This window comes from Triticum aestivum, chromosome 7A (genome assembly GCF_018294505.1).
Source record: "Triticum aestivum cultivar Chinese Spring chromosome 7A, IWGSC CS RefSeq v2.1, whole genome shotgun sequence".
NCBI classification, from domain to species: Eukaryota; Viridiplantae; Streptophyta; class Magnoliopsida; order Poales; family Poaceae; genus Triticum; species Triticum aestivum.
The window spans coordinates 523,751,472-523,758,248 of NC_057812.1; positions in this window are offsets into that span (position 1 = coordinate 523,751,472).

Below are 6,777 nucleotides of genomic sequence, written 5' to 3' on the forward strand. Positions count from 1 at the left end.
GAATAGAGTTGAAGTTTTTGTTACAACACCTAGGTGCGAGAGCACCAAAGCAAGAGCCCACTCTTGTGGCATGATTACACCCAATTTTTTGGCACCCGCGGCTACCCAAGTTAGAGCCTCTTACTTAATATTCACCAGGAGAACTATCGGTAGTGCGCTCTTGAGTTGTAAGATACAAACATTTCTTCCATTCTAGATGGTCCAGGAGGTGATAAGTGAGAGAGTAGCCATCGCCTTCCGGTTTGGAACGGTAGAGTCAGAAAGACTAGTCCACCAAACTTTGATGGAACGTTCCAAGTGCCAGTTGGTGGTGTCAATGTTTTCAAGTTGAACTCATTCCTTAATCATGGCCCGGAGCCTTATGGAGTATCTGCACTTGAACATGAGGCGCTCGACGATTCCTACTCGCGCTTGCAAAGGGGGCAAAGTCTATAGTTGGACCATCTCCGCTTAGCCAACCGGTCAGCGGTTCAAACCCTATTTTACATGGCCAACCATGCAAAAAAATTGACCATCGGAGGATCCCAAGCCTTCCAAACCGCCGGTTCCAAGGGGGGCAGAGAAGGCCAAAGAATTGTGCCAAGTAAGCAAACTTGGCTGTGTAGATCCTGCTCTCGGCGTGTTTCCATATGATGTCATCTTCGGTGTTATCCTCGAGGGTGAAGCCACAAATGGTTGTCCAAAGCATAATGAATTATCCTAGATGCTCTAAGGTGGAGTTGGTGATGACCACAAGCTTTGGAGAATGTCATCAAGGAAGATGTGACCATATCGAATCAGAACCATCGAGCTTTTCTGAAAGTTAGTGCGAAGGCCCGTGACATCGCCAAATGCATTAAGAAAGATGGAGAGAATGTCAGTGTATTTCTTGATGGGGGCGACGAAAGTCGCATCTTCAGCATAGATGGAAATTCTCATGATGGTACTGCGACAAGGAATCTTATGCATCAGCCTTTTCCTAGTTGCCACATCGAGGATTTTTTGAAAAGGGTCGATGGCGATGACAAAAAGTAGGGGGAGAGGGGTCCCCTTGATGAAGGTCGTGATCGTGGGTGTTGGGATTTCTGGGAATGCTATTGAGGAGCACCCTCAAAGAGGAGGCGCACAAGAGAGCGGTGATCCAATTCTGCAAAGTTTTCAGGAACCCACAGTGTTGCATGATGTCAATGGTATATTCCCACTTGACAGATCCGAAGGCCTTCCTAATGTCCAGCTTGATGAGGAGGGACGGGGTTTTTCTCTTGTGAAGACATTGTGCAAGATTTTCATGTACATGAATGCTCATCGTCTTTATGAAGGCACTTTGGGCATTGGAGACAAGCTTGTTCATATGTGGGGCAAGCCGCATTGCTAAGATTTTAGCAACAATCTTAGTGATGGTGTGGATGAGACTAATAGGTCAAACCTCAATGATCCCCTTGGCACCCTCCTTTTTTAGAATAAGCACAATGTTTGAAGAGTTGAGCCAATTAAGGTTTTTGGTGTGGAGATTTTCGAAAAGCGAGATCACATGCATGGCATGTCCTTTATAATGTTCAATAACACTTGATAAATAGCCTGGTCCATCCGGGCAAGGAGCCTTATCGCTCGACATAAGATTGATGGCCTTCCGTACCTCATCCAAAGAAATGGGCTCCACAAGGGAGTCCAAGTTATGCACCTCAAGGCCCAGCTCGTCCCAATTAAACTGATGCACCTGCGAATTCTTCTTCCCTATGGACATGGTGAAGTGATCATGAATCACCTCCTCTTTTGCTTCATGCTCGATGATCCCCCCATGGTTGTGCTTGATCCTATGAATGTACATTTTGCAACGCCTTCCATTGATCCTTTGACAGAAAATATTGTGTTTGCATCCCCCTCTTTGATGTTGGCCGATCTTGCACATCGCTCTTTAAGATCCCTCTCCAAGACCGCCAAGTCAATGAACCTCCATTTGAGCCTCGAGCGGAGATCACTTTCACCGTTAGAGAGTTGCTGACTATCTTGAGCCATGTCAAGGTGTAGGATCACCAAAGGAAGGCATGAGCTGGGATCTTAGATTTGGAGAATAACCCCCAACTTCAATCAGAAAGACGAAGGCCAAGTTTTTTGAGCTTGTGGTGCAGGAGTTGGTAAGGTTCGGTGTGATCTAAGTGCTCCTTCCAAATGTCTACAATGACCTCCTTGAACCCTGGGATGGAGACCCAAAAGTTCTCAAACTTGAAACTCCACAGCTTGTGAGGTCCCCGCGCCTCCGCAATTAGAAGTGGGCAGTGATCGGATAGCAAAGATGAGAGGGCGTGTAGGATGTCGTTGTCGAAAAGATCATCCCACTCGGTGTTGCAGAAGGATGAATCGATCTTGCAAAGTGTCAAGTTTTCCTGCTCATTGGACCATGTAAACCGCCTATTTTGTAGGTGGATCTCTTGAGTCCACAACATTGTAGCATGTTGAGACGACTTGTGTTGATATTTTGCTTGTTTTTGTCATGGGCACGATATATTTTGTTGAAGTCCCCAAGAGCAAGCCACGGAGTCCTAGTAGGAAGTTTATGGGAGATGAGCTCGTCGAAAAAGGCGTCCTTGAGTGAGCCAGAAGTAGGGCCATAGACAGTGGTAATCCCGAACTACACATTTGAAGCCTTGATACGAATCAAGTCAAGAGGAAAAATACTTATATTATTTTTCTATATTAGCCTATTAGTCTAGTGCCCAGTGTCAATTGCTACTTTATGCATGTATTCGACTTTACAGAAAATAAATATCTACAGAGGTCAAAAAATCGTGACAATTTAATACAATTTTTTTGGGGCACAAAGATTCTAGGAAGCATCGGATGGACACGAGAGGAGTCAGGGGGGCACACTGTCTGGTGGCATGGCCAGGGCCTAGGATCGCGCCCCATGGCCGTGCTGGCCCCATAGATATTGCCTTACGTCCATTCCTCCATTTATAAATTATATATTTCCCGAAACCATTTTCAGAAAATTTCTTCAATTTTTCCGTGGCCGCAAGCTTTTGTTCTTCGGAAATTCAGTCTAGAGGCCTGTTTCTGTACTCTGCTGGAGGGGGAATCCATTGCCGGAAGATTCTTCATCAACCTTGCTACCTCCATGACCATATGTGAGTAGTTCCCTTAGGACCTCAGGGTCCATAGTAGTAGCTAGATGGCTCTCTATCTCTTTGACCTTCGATACCAAGTTCTCATGAGCTGCCTCACATGATCAGGATCAATTCGGTGTAATTCATGGATGTGTTTGTTGGGATATGATTGTCGGGTATATGTCATAGAATAAATAATAATAGTTATTATTTTCTTAATGGTCACAACTATGTTTAGGCTCGAAGGAAAACTCATGTGTGTGGAATAATAAACGGTAATATAGATTCCTAGTCTTGTCGCTAAGACTAGCTCAAGTGTTGCATGATGGTTCTGTTTTCTTGATCATGACCATGAGTATGCCGGAAACTTTGAGGATACAATGTTAGAAGAACACTTAAGTTGAACCGACTCAATTGTTGTTACACTATGAGATCCATCCGTCACAAGTTAATGGTGTACAACACAGAGAAAGTTAAATGTTTGCATAATTTCTTAGACCATGACATTATCGAGTTCCTTCATACTTGCTTCATGAACTTTGGGGTTTGTTAAAAGTCATCTCTAACATGGTTTCCTGTTTGGTTACTTTTCAAAATGCCTTGATTATTTTGTTTTTTCCAAAATGCACACTAAAAATACAAACGTAGCGGTTTCCTGTTTGTTTGTTTTTTGGTCGGTTTTCTTCGGTTTCTCTTTTTATTTCCTATTTTGTTTTCTTTTTCTAAAATTCGTGAACTTTTTTTCAAATTGATCAACCTTTTTCAAATTCGTGAACTTTTTAATTTTTCCAATTCCATGATTTGTTTTCAAAATTGATGAACCTTTATTCAAAATCAAAGACTTTTTTTAAATCATGGACTATCTTCAAATTTTGATGAGATTTTTAGAAATCAGTGGACATTTTTTCAATTTGTGAACTTTTTTCAAAATCAATAAACTTTATCCATTGATAAAAAATTCAAAATAGCTTTTTTCAATTTCATGATTCTTTTCCAAAAAAACATGGATGAACAACACAAGAGGAGAGAAAACCGAGAAAAAGCTAGCGAATGAAAACAAAAAAGGAAAGTGGGCGAGCAAGCGTGGCACTTTGACCAGCAACATGCGGGCGGTGGGTTGTGGACGAGTAATGCTACACGTACAAACGAGTTACAAGGTTTTACAAAGAGAGTTAATTTGATTGGTCAATAGGTGGGGAGGCGGTCCATCTCCCCTGAAAATAAGGGGGGGGGGGGCAAATTTATGATTAGTTAGTAGATGAAAAAAAATCCTAATCAGCATGTAATTGCATGTATCTTTTTGTATGTTTAGCATTATTTGTTGTTTACTTGTGGTCCAGAAGGGAACACGTGAGGGCCAGGAAGCATAGCTGGCGCTAAACGTACCATATAGGAGCTCCCCAATCCCTATTCGAAGTTGAAGAATGGGAGCTCCTATATGCTGTGGAAAATCCTACTTGCTGCTTAACACAACAGATTGTCGCCTGCATACACACTGCGACCGAGGAGGCAAGCGATCTGATGGGTCGGCCCATTTTTAAGGTAGCCTAGTTCAAGGTTTCTACCAGATTTCATAACCTTCTAGAAGGTTCTTGCATCGATTTTTCTTTCGCTGTTGTTTCTGTTATTTTTCTTCTCGTTTTTTCTGTTTTATTTTCATAAATTAAGAAACTACAAAAATGTCTAATTTTTTTGAATTTTTCAATATCGAAATATTTTTTGGAATTTCAAGTTTTGTTCACCTTTTCAAAACAACCACGTTAAAAAACTATTCAGAATTTAAAATTTTGTTCACAATTTAAAATAAATGATCGTAAGTTCAAAAAATATTCAGATTTTCAAAATTTTCTTCATGTTTTCATATTTCTTTCCATTTTTTAAAATAATGTTTCCAAAAATTGTTCACATTTTCAAATATTTTTCGTGTTTTTCGAAAAATGTTAGGAATTATAAAAAAATGTTCATGTTTTTTGAAATTGTTCATGTTTTTCAAAAAATATTCATAATTCTAAAAAAATCCATAGGGTTTTAAAAATAGAATTTCGTTTTTTGTGCATTTTTCAAAATATTTGGCATTTCATAATTCTTCACAACTCTGCAGTGAGTTTTAAGGTATTCCGTGCATCTAACAATCTCAGCTGTTGTGGTATCCCCATCACACCAAAGTTTAAGTCCTTAACTTCACAATGGTGTCGCATTTTCCTAAATTTATTTTAGGCCATTTAGTCAATGTTTGTTCAGTGAGAGGAGACATTTCTATCGACTATGAAGACGTCTGTGATGACTTTTTCAATATCAAACAACATATCGGTTCAGTGTGTCGGAGGTGTTTCATAGGGGTGAGTATATATGCATATGCATAAGTGTTTGCATCTATACTGTGTTAGGAAGATCACTAATGGCCAGGTCCGTGCGTAGAGGAGTACGTGGTCTCTACTTCGATACATTCTCAGTGCACGGGAGATCCAGCAGGTTTGCGCCCGATTGCCACACACCGCACATGGGAATAGCGCCTGACTGGTCGGGCCTAACAAGCCCGTTTCAAGTTTTAACTCTCTTTTTTCCTCGGTATTTTCTTCTTTTTCATTTGCATTTTTGGTTTTTCCTTTCCCTTTTTTTATTTTGTGAACATTTTCTGAATTCATGAGTTCTTACTAATTATTGAAAATTTCTGCAAATCATGAGCATGTTTCAAATTTGTGAACATGTGTTTGAAAGCATGAGCAATTAAAAAAATTTGTTAACATTTCTATACAAATTCACTGACATTTTTTGAAATTATGAATGATTTCCGAAACTTGTGAACATTTTTTTGAATCAGCAAACATTTTTTAATTGATAATTTGTTTTAAATTTGGGCATAATTTTTAGAAATTCATGAAACATATTCATGAATAAGATTTTAATATGTGTATATTTTTTTCCAAAAACTATTATGAATCAAGATTTGTTTTGAAAACGTGAGCATTTTTTTTCAAATTCATGAACATTCTTTTTGACAAATTCGTGGACTTTTAATTGAAATTGCAAACATCTTTTTTCAAACTCGTGAATATTTTTTTCCAATTGATGAACTTGTTGTATCGATGAACTTTTGTATGAAATTTCGGAAAAAGTAGATATTCGCAAACATTTTTTCAAATTCACAGAGATTTTTTGAATATGTGAACATTTTTAAGTTTTTGCGAATGTTTTTTTATTAAATTGGGAATGATTTTTAGTAATTTGTGAAAAATTTATGAATTCACGAATATTGGTTGAAATTCGTATACAATTGTAAATTTGTAAAAAAAATTAAAGGGATGAAACTTCTAAAATCCATGAATATTTTATGATTTCTTGAACATTTTACCGAAATTCACATTTTTTGAAATTTTGGAACCTTTTTTATTATCTGAATTATTTTAAAGAAGAACAAAACAAAAATCGAAAAGCAAAAAAGCAGGTGTCTAGCTCCGCAAATGGGCCTGCCCAAAGTGGCGCATTGGGGGATGGGAGGGTGCACGTTGACTCGTTCGCCAGCGTTCACCGCACTAAATAGGAGCTCCCGAGTATGTGGTCGCTAATGTGATACCTCATTAGTGCACTATGTATTTGGGGATTTTTACGTAGGGCGCTGAAAAGAGAAGTCGCTTGCGCCCCAGTGGGCCGGTCCAAGGGTGTGACCTTCTGTGCGTCGCACTCCTACTTGACG